The sequence below is a fragment of the Antechinus flavipes genome, chromosome 3 (assembly GCF_016432865.1).
Source record: "Antechinus flavipes isolate AdamAnt ecotype Samford, QLD, Australia chromosome 3, AdamAnt_v2, whole genome shotgun sequence".
Lineage (NCBI taxonomy): Eukaryota > Metazoa > Chordata > Mammalia > Dasyuromorphia > Dasyuridae > Antechinus > Antechinus flavipes.
Genome location: NC_067400.1, coordinates 625,125,832 through 625,140,180, shown reverse-complemented (window position 1 = coordinate 625,140,180; position 14,349 = coordinate 625,125,832). Strand labels below are relative to the sequence as shown.

At 46.3% G+C, this 14,349-nt stretch overlaps 1 pseudogene; it reads left to right on the top strand.

The window, feature by feature from the left end:
- Positions 1–328: 328 nt before the first annotated feature.
- Positions 329–14,119, top strand: LOC127556620 (zinc finger protein 260-like; annotated as a pseudogene).
- Positions 14,120–14,349: the final 230 nt, after the last annotated feature.

Here is a 14,349-nt window from a genome sequence, read left to right as displayed (position 1 = left end):
GTCCCCCGGGTCTGTGAGTGGGAGCGGCGGCCTGGAGAGTGCGCGGCACAAGCTACAGGAACGCTGCTCCGGCGGGGCGCGGCGGGGCAAAGGCCTGGAGGGGGGAGACGGAAGGCTGAGCCGCGCCGGGATCCCTAACGCCATGGGCCCGAGCCCCCTGTAGCTGTTCAGCATTTCACGGCGAGCTGGTCTCGAGTGCAGAGGGATAAACTGCCTGCCCCCACACCGGCGCGCCTGCCTTCTCCCTTTGAGTTTTGGGGAAGCCCTCGGCACCCTTGACCCCAGCATTCAGTCCTCTCCGCAGAAGGATGCCGGACTACATCTCCCAGGAGACCCCGCCCTGAAAATTTTGGACTACATCTCCCAGGAGGCTCCGCGTGTCACTACACGCTGCTTCCGCCTCCGTCTTTACAGGACACGTGACCTGTGTCCACAGCGGTCCAATGGTGAGTCTCCCCAAGGGGCTCCCCGGGTGGTCCGGACCCCAATGTCCTGAGCCCCCATAGCCCCGAAGGGACCCAGATATCCCGAAGTTCCTTATCCCTAAAGGGACCCCCAGGGACTACGGATCCCTAACCCCCTTAAGGGAGCCCAGGCATTCAGAGTACCCCCGCTCTCCGAAGGGACCAAATGGCCTGAGCCCCATCTCCTGCCTAAAGGACCCAGGCTTCCCTAGTCCCAGCCCCGCAAAGCGCAGCAAACACCCCAGAACTCTGGCTGCCCCCGTGACCCAGGGTCCTGAGTCCCTCCTCTGAGAAACCCACGGTCCGAATGTCCCTTCCCTCCCCCCTTCCCCCCGCCCCCCGCCGAGTCTGTACTAGACATCCGTGAAGGCCTCCCCGACTTTTTTCTGAGCTTCAGACTATACCGGCCTTCAAGGCTCCTCTCAGAGTGGGCAGAGAGAAGATTCCGACCGGGAAAGGGCTCCTCGGGGGCCCGGCCTTAGCGACCCCGTGACCTGGGGGAAGCAGGCCCGCTCAGGGTGGAGCAGGCCGAGCCTCGGGCCCGGCACGGAGCAGGCGCCTCATAAATGTTGACTGATCGGCCCCCACGGAGGGACAGCCCCTAACAGCCCAGCCCGGAGTCCTCAAGCTTCGCGTCCCGCCTGGGAAGCGCAGCAGCCTTGTTAAGCAGGCCACTTAATCTGGCTGCCTCAGTGTCTGTAACGAAAGGGAGCCTTTTCTCTGGCCGCGGCATAAAGCCGGATGTTGGTGAAGAGGCTACAAGGTGGATCTCTAAGCACCTTATTAGGCCTGAGGCCCGAGCTTAATGACTGCTTGGGCCTGGCTGATCCATCAGGACCCAGAGGCCTGCCCTGGCCCCCTCCCCCGGGAACCCTAGCATCTCACCCCCTGAGGTCCGGCCTGCACCCGAGACCCTTCAGCCCCCGCCGGGCTAGCCAACAAGCTCAGGGCCTGCCGAGAAAAGGAGAAAATACACCAGCCCCTTCTCTCCGGGAGCCACGGCCGCAGACTTCGGGGAGACTCGGCGCCCAGGGATTGTCCCCTAGCCCCCCGCTGCCCATCTGGACCGGGACCTCAGGCTCCCTCCATTCCGGGAGGTCGGTGCCCGGAGCCGCCGGAGAGGAGGGGCTGGTTTTGCCTCCCTCCGGGTGCCTGATTCTCCCCAGGTCAGTGCTCAGGGACACACGGTATGGAGCGGCCTTCCTCCGCAGCGGTACTGCTTGCTGGATTGGAGACCCTGCTTCTCCATGGCTGCCCTGGCCCGTCCGGCCTGAGGAAGCCCCTTCTGCTGGCCTGGCCCTGCCCTCAAGGAGCTTCCATTCCCTTGGGACACGTCCAGGAATCTGCTGGGAGAAGGGGGCTTTGTGCAGAGAGGAAGGACTCGGGATCGGGAGGGTCCCAGCCGGGGCTCTCCGGGTGCTTAAGCTGTGGAGGGGTCGGTGACCTCCAAGAAGCCGCTCTCCCCCAGGATTCCTTTTCTTCCCCAGCTCAGCTTGCGAAGGATTTGGCCCTTCCCAGCCAGCGCAGCCCTGAGCCGGAGGACATGGGCCCCGGGGACCTGAGAGCCACAGCGCAGGTGAGCGGGAGGGGGCTGGAGGCGGTGTCTGAGGGCTCCCTCCTCACCCACCGGGAAGGAGAATGGCACCTCTGGGAGACGCCGGTGAGGGGGCTCCGCTCCTTCCCCTGGGACCTTCTCCCTCAGGCAGCGCCCGAATCGGCGCCGGTCAGTGGGGTTATTCAGCCCTTTTTAGTGGGGGGCACCTTCCTTGGCCCTCAGAGGCAGCCAGGACTGTTTTTGTATCCCTGGCACTTGGCACAATGCCCGGCCCCTGGGAAGGAGGTAGGAAAAGCCTGTTGACTGGCGGTTTGGCCCAGAAAGGAGAGGGAAATTAGGAGTGAGCCTCTCTCTGCAGAGGCACCCCTGGGGGCCGCCCCCTCCCCCAGCCTGCCTTTATTTCCTCTGAAATCAGCTCAAGGGGGCAGGCGTGCGCTGGACAGAATGAGGGGCGGAGTGTTTCCGGCGCTCACCATCTACACAGTGACCCTGAACAAGGGACAGCGGCCCTCTTTGCCTCCTCTGTAAAATGGACATAATGATGGTGCCCGAGTCCCAGAGCGGGGGAGGAACAAGGTGCTTGGTAAATGCCTTTTCGGGCAAGTCGGGCTTTCTCCGCCCTCCGCCCTCACAGGCTGAGCGGGAGGGGCCGTTTCCACAGGCTCCCCGGCCTTTCCACCCCAGGTCTATTTCTGTCAGTCAGAGCCGGAGGGGAATTTGCACTTGGCGGCTCCTCCACCCTTTGACACACGACACCATCTCCCCGGCCCCTCTGCTTTTGGCAGGGACAGAGGCAGGGAGAAGAGCCCGGCCCGTGCATCTGTCCCTTCTCTCGGGACATCCCCATGGAAACAAGGCTTTTTTCGGGGACCCCAGCCCCGTTGTTGACCCGCGGTGGGAGAGGGAGCTTCCTGGCCTGAGAGCTCCTTACACCAGTGAAATCATGTGTCCAGACACTTACCTGAACTTGATTATGATTCAGCAAAGTGTCTCCAACAAATACACACTTTCTATGTGCATGTTCATAGATGTACGTATGTGTGTAGATACACATGTATGTGTGCGTGTACATGTACATAGAGAGGTAGATAGAAAGGAGTCAAACACGCACATAGCTGTGAGACTGCACTGTGGTTATTTCCATAACCTTCTGTTTCTCCACAGGTGGATAACTTCTTCCTTAATAGATCATTCCCTGGCCCCAATCATAAACTGAGAGGTTGTCTGTGAAAAATTTTATTTTTTACCAACTTTCTGCATTTCTTCTGTTCCCAACCAAATAGGTTTTATTTATACAAGAAAATTCTATTTACAATAAATGAAATTATTACCATTTTATACTTCAACAATGCCCTCCCATTTTAAAACAGTTTAAGGAACGCGAACTGCTGAATCCGCTTCCTTTACATCCTTTTTTCCTTCATTCTTTGAGGTTCCTGACCTTTTGTTCTTCCATATGAACTTCATTAGTATTTTTTCTAACTCAGTAAGATAATTTAGTAATTTAATTGGGATCGCATTGAATAATTTTATTTAACTATTAAATTACAGTTAAATAATGTAAGTTAAATAAAATTGCCATTAAAAGAAATTGACTTTACCTGTCCATGGACAATGAATACTACTTCAATTATTTAGATGAATTTATTTGTAGAGATAGTGTTTTATTTATGTTTATACAGTTCCTCTGCCCGTTTTGTCCGGTATACTCTCGGTTCTTTATGGCATCTAGTTATTTTAAATGATCTAAAATAATATTAAATAATATTGCTGGCACAGTGTAATTTTCCTATTTTTCTCTTTTGATGAAATCTATTTTCGTTTTAACTTTGTATGAGATCAAGATTACTACCCCTGATTTTTTTTACATAATAAATTCTATTCTTGTTCTTTATTTTATCTTTCTGTATCTCTTTCATTTTTGTAGCATTTCCTGAAAACAACATGCTGTTAATTCAGATTTTTAACCTCCTCAGATTCCATTTATGGATAAAATCATCCCATTCCTATTCCAAGCTATAATTAACTTTTTGTGCATTTTCCTCCTTCCTATTTTTTCTCCCCATCCTATTTAATCTATTCCTATCCCTCATTCTTCAGCTTTACTTCTATCTACGATCTTATTCTATTATTTATTCTATCCACCCCAACGAGTCCCTTCCTTATCTTCTCCCTAAACCTTATCCCCTTGCCCTGTTATTTCTTTCTGTATTTAGACGACTTTTTACCCCTCTAAATACCCTTCCCTCTTTAACCCATTCCTAATGATAATAAGATTCCATCACTACCTGCCTTCCCCCCACTAGTTTCTTCTGTATCAGTTTTTTCTTTTTTTGCCTCATTTATATGAGGCTCCTTATTATTTCTCCCTATACAGTTTTATTTTTTTTTAGAATCACTAAATATTCTGCTCAGCCCAGGCCTTTTTTTCCAATTTACCCAAATAATAACTGTTATTAGAGAACTGATAACTTGATCTCACTGAGTACTTTAAAATTGACCTTTAATGTTCATCTTTTATTTCTTCTGGATATTATATATTAAATTTTCCTTTATATTCTGCTTTTTTTTTTTTTATCATAAATGCCTGAAAGTCTTTCAGTTCATTAAATGTCCTTTTTTTCGTTGAATATTCTACTTAACTTTGTTGAGGAAGTTACTCTTCATTGTAATCTCAGTTCTTTTGCTCTACATAATGTAACATTCCAAGACCTATGGTCGTTCAATGTAGTAGCTACTAGATCTTGTGTAATTATAACTTCATGACATTTAATTTGGGTTTTTTTCCTTGTTTTTTCCAATATTTTCTCCCTAACTTGGGAGCTTTGAAACTTGGCTATGCATATTTAACATGTATTGATCAACCTGCCACTGGGGGAGGAGATAAGGGGAAGGAGGGGAAAAATTGGAACAAAAGGTTTGGCAATTGTCAATGCTGTAAAATTACCCATGCATATAACTTGTAAATAAAAAGCTATAATTAAAAAAGAAAGAAAGAAAGAAACTTGACTATGATATTCCTGTGAGTTTTATTCCTGGGATTTTTTCCAGATAGTAATCAGTGGGTTTTTTTTTTTTTTTTCTAATTCTGCTTTGCTTCCTTGTTCTAGAACTTTAGAACAATTTTCCTTGATAAATTTCCTGTAATATTGTATCACAACTTTTTTTGTATCATAACTTTCAGATTCTTATATTATTTCTCCCAATCTGTTCTTCAAATTGTTAATTTTGATGAAATTTTTCATTTTCTCTTCTATTTTTTCATTCTTTTGATTTTGTTTTATTATTTTTTGGTGTCTTAGAATATCATTAGCTTCCTTTTGCCCAATTGTAGTTTTCAAAGAATTATTTTCTCCCTTAAGTTTTTGATTCTGTATTTCAAGTTGGCTAATTTAACCTAAGTTATTGTCATCCCCATAGTGGCTATCTATAGTTGGATTTTCTTTTCCTTTGCTTCCTCATCTTTACTTTTATTTTAAAAAATTTTTTTTGCTTTATTTTGTTTTTTTGCAGCTATTGGTATTATCAAGTTACAGTTCCAATATTAACTGGGGGAAATTTTTTTTTTTTTGCATTGTTTTTCTGATACAGGACTCATTTGAAATGTATAAGGTATTGATTCAAATACAAGCTAATAGTTTAATTTTCACAATTATACTTTGTAATATAGTTTGAGATCAAGTATTGCTGGACCCCTTTCTTCTCATTTCATTATTGTTACCCATGACATTATTAATCTTTTGTTCCTTCATGTGAATTTTGTTTTCAATTTTTTTCCCAGATCTACAAAATGATCCTTTATTAGTTTAACTTGAATAGCATTGAATAAGTGAATTTAAGTAGTATTCTCATTTTTATGTATTCTGCCGATGAGAAATTACTATACACATATATATTTTTGCAATGAGTATTTTATAGTCAGATTCATCTCATCCCTGAATTAATCTTGATAGATACTCTTCCAAATATTTTATACCTTTTGGATTTGTTTTGAATAGAATTTCTTTTTCTACCATATTTGTTGGTAATATACAGAAATATTAATTACATCGGTTTATTTTATAGTCTGCAAATTTCCCACATTTCTTTCATTTAATTTTTTGTTGACTACAATTTTCTCTCATCTGTAAAAAATTCTGTCATCTTATATCTGCAAAAAAGATAATTTTATATTTTATTTACCTACTTTCTCTTGCTTAAATTTGAAAATATGTTGATAGTCATTAAGAGGAGAAGCTCAGGCTGCCCAAAGTCCTGAGTCCAAGGTCAGCCCACCACAAGGAGAAAGAAAAAGCACCTACTCTGGGCCAGGCCCTTCATCTCTTCTGTTGTTCTCCATTTTGCCGATGGGGAAACTGAGGCAGGCAGTGTTATGTGAATTGCCCAGAGTCACAATGGCTCACCCTCTCTGTGCCTCCCACAGAGCTGTGACTTCTCAGTGGCACCTCCTTCTCCCGGCTGGTGACGGGCTGGGACACACAGACATCGAGAAGCCCTTCCAGTTCTGCTGCCTCTTGGGCATGGAGCTATGCCAACCCTTAAGGCAACTACAGCCCCTCAGTGCCAGTGGGATTGGGGAATCCATGGCGCTGTGATGACTGTCAGCTGGGTGGATTGGGGTACCTGTTACACCTGGCATTCCCTGGAAGAGAGTGAAGGGGGAGCTGATGTTAGGAGAAAGCACCGTGATCACCACTACCATGTTCTGCCATGCTGTGCCCAATGGCTCACCCTCCCTGGGCCTCCCACTGAGCCATGCCTGGTGGCCGGGCCTCCTGTCAGGCTATGCCCAGTGTCTCGCTCTCCCTGGGCCTCCCGCAGAACTGTGCCCAGTGTCTCGCCCTCCCTGGGCCTCCATTTCATTCTCTGTAAAACAGAAATAGGACTGAAGGATATTGGGAGTTCCTTCCATCTTTAAATCTCTTGTTCTTTGGCGTTTCAGGAGTCACTGACCTTCAGGGATGTGACTGTGGACTTTTCTGGGGAGGAGTGGAGACACCTGGATCCCTCTCAGAAGGAGCTCTACAAGGAGGTGATGCTTGAGAACTACAGGAACCTGGTGTTCCTAGGTGAGACCCCGGCCCTGCCCTGGGAAGTGGAAGGCCCCCGAGCTCTCTTGGCTCCTTCCCTTGCTAGGTGGCCTTCGAGAGCAGAGTTCCTCTGGCCTGAGAGACAGTCCGCACTTGCTTCCTGTCCTCCTGCCAATGGCCTCTGCGCAGTCTCACTGACAACTGAGAGCTCTGTTAGGCTGTCTTGTCACTGGGATAGATCAGAATCCCAGAAGTTGGAATCGGACTACCCTCCAAGGCCTTGTGGTCCCTGAGGACGACGGCCCCACGTGTGTCCTCGGGCCTCCGCTTGATGCCATTTCCCACATCGGCCCATTCTGTTTTCAGACAGAGACCATGGTTCGGAGCACGGCCTTCCCTTCAGCCCGAATCGGTGTCTTGACAACTCCTCTCATACTTGGAGCTTTGCTCTCTGGGGTGGGCAGAGGAAGTCCCTTCTTCTTGATAACCCCAATACCAGGGTAGATTCCAAGGGGTGAAAAGATCATGAGGAGAGGGTGGGCAGGAAAGGATGGAATGAGCTCATGTTCTTCCCACTTTCAAGTCACCCCGGAGTCCCACAGCACAGCACCTCCCTTCCTCAGGTTTCCCCCTCAGAGCTTCTTCTGGAGGTCCTTTGGCCAGCCCTCTGGACCTTCCGAGAACTGAATTCCGCGGTGCTCTCTCCTCAGCCTTTCTGTTTGTGATAACCAGGGCTTCCAGTTCCCCAGATGGACGTGATCACCCAGCTGGAGCGAGGAGAAGCCCCCTGGATGTTGGAGAAGGAACACTCAGGAAGTTCCTATTTAGGTAAGTGAAGGGACAATCTGCCCCCCAACGGAGGCCATATTTTGAAGTGCTGCCCAAGGAGTCCCCCTCCAGAGCCCCAAGGCTTGTGGGCAAGCAAGCAAGTGAGCTGTTGGCTGCCGGCACTTTCATAGACAGCCTTTGTCGGAACAAATCACTGTCCTGAGCTGCTGCTCTTTACCTTTATTTTCAGAAAAAGTTGTCCCCAGAATGAGGAATTTGCTCCCTCGATAGTCTTTCTTTCTCTCCCTCCCTTGCCCTCCCACCCCCCAAGAAACCATTCTTCCATTAACTCCCTCCTTCAGGGCCACGTTTTTTGTTTCCTGGTAAGTATAAAACTTTATCCTGGTTCTGAGAGTGACATAGGAAGGAGGACTGGCCCTTGACCTCTGGTTTCAGAGAAGTTGGGATGATGACATGATGATGGAAGCAGTAATCAGAACGCTTGTGTCGCCATGGAGGAGAGGGGGGATGGGACATGCTGTGGGAGTAGATGGAAAGGCAGGACAGGCAAGAATTCTGGGCCGGGTCTGTTCTGTGGGATGTCCAACCTCAGCCTGGCCATGAGGAGCTCCGTCCCAGCTGTGGCCGGCAGAGCCCAGTGAACCAGAGCTGGCTGGGTGGGCTGCGGCCCCTGCTCACTGCTCTAACCACTGGGAGCACCACGCTCCCACGTGGTGGACAGATGTGAGCATGGGGTGGTGAGGTCTCGACGGGCCTAGATCTGCCCCCGTGGAGGGAGGGGATCCCCACATCGACGGGGCCCCTGAAGTTGGGGCTGAAGCACAGACAGACAGGATAACCAGAAAGGAGACTGCAGATCAGGCTGTGTGAGGGGCTGGAGGAGAAGAGACTCCAGGGAGGCCTGAAAACTGCCTTCAGGGGAGCTGAAGGACTCTGGGAGGCAGTGCTCACCGGGGAGGCAGGGTTGTGGCTGCTCGGCCTCCCTGACCAGAAGAACAAGAGGAAGAATCTTTAACTGGTGGTCACCTCCCTGTCATGGATGAGAGGTGCCGGGCACCAAACCCAGAGCTTTATGCTGCCGCTGACCACTCGCCTGCTGGTCCATCCTGTGGCTTCCCTGGGGGCTCCCTCCCTTGCCCGCTCTTCCATGTCCTTGACGGCCTCCTTGCTTCTTTGGGAGGATGCTGTTGCCTCTTTGTTTCATTTGGCAGTGACTGGGCCTATGAAACGTGCTCCTTTAAGGAGTGTTCCCTTTCTCCACACAGCGTGGCAGCTGCCGATCGTCCTTGGCGGTCCTGAACATGGCCAGAGGGCCGCTGGAGGAGCTCCCGGCAGAGCCAGGCTGCGGCTACCTCTTGGAGGTCCATGGCTCCTCTCAGCCTTAGCAGTAATAACTCCCTGATGAACAGGAGAGTCTTGGTTTTGCCACTGGAAAACACTGCTCCAGATGTGGGACAGTCGTAGTATGTGATGGTTGCTTTTCCATCTGGGGTATCAAAGCTGTGAAGCTCCAAGGGTCCTCCCAAGCCATTCAGTCAAGTTCTCCTCATCCTTTTACAGATGAGGAAAGAGTCCTTAGAGAGGTCCAGTGACTTGTGCCCAAACCCAGGCCTCAAACCCCAGAGCCGCTACTTTTCCTGTGAGTCACATCACCTTCACAATGGACGCCTTGTCTTTGTGTCCTTTATCATGTACTTCTAAGCCATGCTTTGTTTCTGCATGTGGCTTTTTTGGATCCCTGAAAATAGTTCCTCTTGTTTGCCTCAGGGTCTGGTTGAGAAGTTGTTTTCCTTGGTATATTTTGTTCCATTTCACCAAATTTATTTTTTTAAGGACTCGTTTTCCTTGTCAGTTTCTGTGCTTCCTTTTCCAAATTGTTCCAAAAGTTTCCAAACTTTTTCCCAAAAAACTTTCATAATTCTCCCATGTATGTTGTTTCTTTTCCCACCATTTTTCTTCTGCCTATCTTTTAAGATACTTTTTGGGCTCTTCCAAGAGAGCCTTGTTCATATCCCACTTTGAGGCTTTGCATGTAGGCCTTTTGCCATGGCTTCCCCTTCTAGATGTGGGTTCTGATCTTCCTGGTCTCCATGGTAGCTCAGGGCTCTTACTGGTTTTTTTCTTGTTTTTAAAAGTTGAGCTCTGCTCCTAGGGCACAGGAGAGATTATCCCAAGCTTTTCTTTTCAGGGGACAGCGGTCTTTCATTGACTTTCTGCTGCACAGGGACCAGCAATCCCAGCAGGCTTTCCCACTGCACAGGGCCGGGCTGGTCCAACTGTTATCCTGGAGTTCGTTATGGTAGACCAGACAACTTAATAAATCCTTGTGTCTATACAGTATATCTAGAGGACAAGCTGGAGGTCATCTCTGAGAAAGGCCTTAGCAGGCGATGGGAGGAGGAGGACTAGAAAGGGCCTCTGGCCTAGGGTAATGTTTTGGCTGATTCCTGAAGGCAACAGGTGAAGATGAAGAGGAAGAGCATCCCAAGCAGGAGCCACCATCAGTGCCAAGGCCAAGAGGTGGAGTGGCAGGAAGGTCAGTGTAGCTACTCAGAGAGTCCTTGGAGAGGAATCTGGTATATGAAGACTGGGGAGGACTTTTGAACACCAAACGCAGGGTTTTATTCTGGAAGTGGGAGAGACCAGCCCATAGCAGTGGTTGCAATAGTCCGGGCTGGAAGTGATGAGGGCCCACACCACATTGGCAGCAGTTTGTAGTCATTTAAAAATGTCATTTGGAGAAAGCTAAGTGCCTGCCTTAGAGGAATATAGCCCTTCATCACCCTATTTGATCAGCCCACTTTGGGCACATCCACAGTCTGGTTTGCGACTCACCACTTTGTCTGTTAATGCTCCTGAAAGATTGTTACAGATATATCACAGAAGTCTAGCTAAGCGCTTTAGTTTTCTATAGTCAGGCAAAAGACCCCATCAATAAAGAAAATGAAATTAGGTTAACTTGGCTTTTGGTTTCTCTTTTCAATTTTGCACAAAACATCTGCTTTAACATGTATTTTTGTTTGTATCTCCTTGAATTTCTCCTTGACAAATCATGGAGTTTCAAATGATGCTTTAAGTCACACTTATTCTCTAGAATTTCTTAGAGATGAATACTAGATGCTGTAGACCAGACTTAACTAAGACAGACCTGTGATTCAGGGCTGGGATTGGAACCCAATCAAACACTCGTGGACATGTAGAATTTGATAAAAAGAGTTTTATTTATGAATACAAGGCTTTAAAGGGATACAATCCTAGATTCAAGTGAAAGCTGCTCCCCCTTCCATTCATCAACAGTCTGGTCAGGGAGAATCCCATTAAACCTGAGAGACTCCTGCTTCTTTGAGACTAGATTTTTTATGCCTCAGGAGCACAGGAAGTAATCCCAGTGGTACCCTAATGTCCAAATATTGAGTTATGTCTAATCTCCTTAACTATCCTAGGCCTGTAAAGCTTGCTATTCTTCCCAAAACCTCCCCCTCTTCCCTCCCCCTCCCACCCAGGCTTCCTAAATGCCCTTAAGCCGCATGTCCTTTTACTATCCTTGGATGTAGTTGTTCTTCTCCTGAAGTCTTGGATTTATTCAGGTTATACCTTGTAATGATATTAAAGGGCACAATGACTGTTCCCAAGGAATAAATGAATCGCTTGTCAGCTTATCACAGTATCCTCCCAGAATTGTCCTGAAGAGCTGGTTTAGTTAAACCATTTAATTATTCTGAGTCACGGTTTCTTCTGTGAAGTAGAATAATAACTGTCCTGCTTGTTTCACAAGACTGTGTGAGCATCCAATGGTATGATTCGTATAAAAACACTTTGCAAAGTAAATTATTCTATAAATTTAAAATCATAGCATTTTCTTATTCATTCTGCCATTTCATGTGTACAGATTGCTTTCTTTGAGGAGATAGATTAAATGGAAAGAGTAAAGGAAGAGGATTTTTTTCTTTCTTTCTTTCAGATTGGGAATCCAAGCCTGAAACCAAAGAGTTTACGGTAAAGCTGGGCATTACTATGCAAGAATCATCTCAGGAGAGATTCACAAGCAACAGTTCTTGGGACTTCAAAGTGGGAGACATCTGGAAAAATGATGTCCAGTTAGGAAAGAAGAGTAACCAGGAGAATCATTCCAAGGAATTAACATTTCTTTCCAGGAAAATTCCCAGGGATGTCACAGGCCTTGAATGTAATGAATTTGGGGAAAGCATCCGTCTGAGGCTAGTCCTTTCTGAAAAACAACAGAGAGTTCCTAGAGCAAAGAGTCAAAATCAGTGGGATACAATTGGGAAAAGCTTTCAACAGCATTCAAGTCTAATTAAGAAATTTGCTTCAGGAAAGGAACAGTCTGAGTATAATGAATGTGGTGAACTCTTTAGTTATCAAACAGACCTCATTCAGTGTGATAATAAGACTGCAAGAGAGAAACATTATGAGTGTAATGAATGTGGAAAAGCCTTCAATCTGAGCACAAACTTTATTAGGCATCAGAAAACTCATGCTAGAAAGAACCATTATAAATGTGATGAATGTGGAAAGACCTTCACCCAGAGCACAAAGCTTTTTTGCCATCAGAAAACTCATTCTGCTGAAAAACCCTATAAATGTAGTGAATGTGGCAAGGCCTTCAAACAGCACTCATCCCTTAGTTACCATCAGAGAATACACACTGGAGAAAAACCATACGAGTGTGCTGAATGCGGAAAACATTTCAGCCGCACACCAGATCTTATTAGACATCGGAAAATTCACACTGGAGAAAAGCCTTTCAAATGTATCGAATGTGGAAGGCCTTTAGCCAAAGCACTTATCTGACTGTGCATCAGAGAATTCATACTGGAGATAAACCCCATAAGTGTAATGTATGTGGAAAAGCCTTCAACCAACAATCCTCCCTTAATTACCATCAGAGAATTCATACTGGAGAGAAACCTTATGCGTGTAATCATTGTGGGAAGGCCTTTAGCCGTAGCACGGATCTTATTAAACACCAGAAAACTCATAGTGGAGAGAAGCCATACAAATGTAATGAATGTGGAAAAGCCTATAGTCAGAACACAAGACTTATTTGCCATCAACGAATTCATACTGGAGAGAAGCCCCACATTTGTAGTGAATGTGGGAAAGCCTTTATCGATAGCTCATCCCTTAATATGCATCAGCGAATTCATAGTGGAGTAAAGCCATTTGAATGTAATCAGTGTGAGAAGGCCTTCAGCCGAAGCACAGACCTTATTAGACACCAGAAAATTCATACTGGAGAGAAGCCTTATGAATGTAATGAATGTGGGAAGGCCTTTAGCCAGAGCACAAACCTTACTGTACATCAGAGAATTCACAATAGAGATAAGCCTCATAAATGTAACGAATGTGGGAAAGCCTTTAACCAACATTCATCCCTTACTTATCATCAGAGAATCCACACTGGCGAGAAGCCCCATAAATGTAATGAATGTGGAAAAGCTTTCATTGATAGCTCATCCCTTACTTATCACCAGAGAATTCATACTGGAGAAAAACCCTACGTGTGTGCTCAGTGTGGGAAGGCCTTCTATCGAAGCACCGATCTTATTAAACACCAGAAAACTCATACTGGAGAAAAGCCTTATAAATGTGAAGAATGTGGGAAGGCTTATAGCCAGAATGCAAAGCTTATCTGTCATCAGAGAGTTCATACTGGAGAGAAACCCCATAAATGTAATGAATGTGGCAAGGCCTTCAATGACACTTCATCCCTTACTATTCACCGGAGAATTCACAGCGGAGAAAAACCTTATGAATGTAGTCAGTGTGGGAAGGCCTTCAACCGTACACCAGACCTCGTCAGACACCAGAAAATTCATACCGGGGAGAAACCTTATAAATGTAATGAATGCGGCAAGGCCTTCAATAGGAATACGCTACTTACCTACCATCAAAGAATTCATACTGGAGAGAAACCTTATGAATGTGACAAATGTGGGAAGGCCTTCAGCAGAAGCACACACCTTATTAGACATCAGAAAATTCATATTTGAAGAATCCTTTTAAATAAATGTGGAAAGGCCTTTAACCAGTACACCAGCTTTACCGTACCCCCAAAGCTCCTAGCTGAAAGCAGCCCCTTCAAATGTAATAAAAGTGGGAAAGCTTTCAAACAACATTCATATCTTATTTACCATCTGACAGTTGTATTGTTGAGAATGTAATATAATATAATGTAATGTGATATGGATGGGAAGTCTTTTGACCCAGATTTCTATCAGAAAGTTCATTATTAAATAATGGTGAATATTAGAACACTATATTCAGTGACTCTCTTACCTCTAGGATGAAATATAAGTTCCCTTCCTTGGCATTTCCAGCCCTTCACACACATTTCACATTTCTTTATGGAGTTTAAATTGACCTATTTGACATTTCCTGAACCAACTTTTCCGGTCCTACTTCTGCCTTTGTACATACTGTCCTCCTTGCTTGAAATATATGCTTATCCCACCTTTTAGAATCCTCTAATTTCTCATAAACTCCTTAT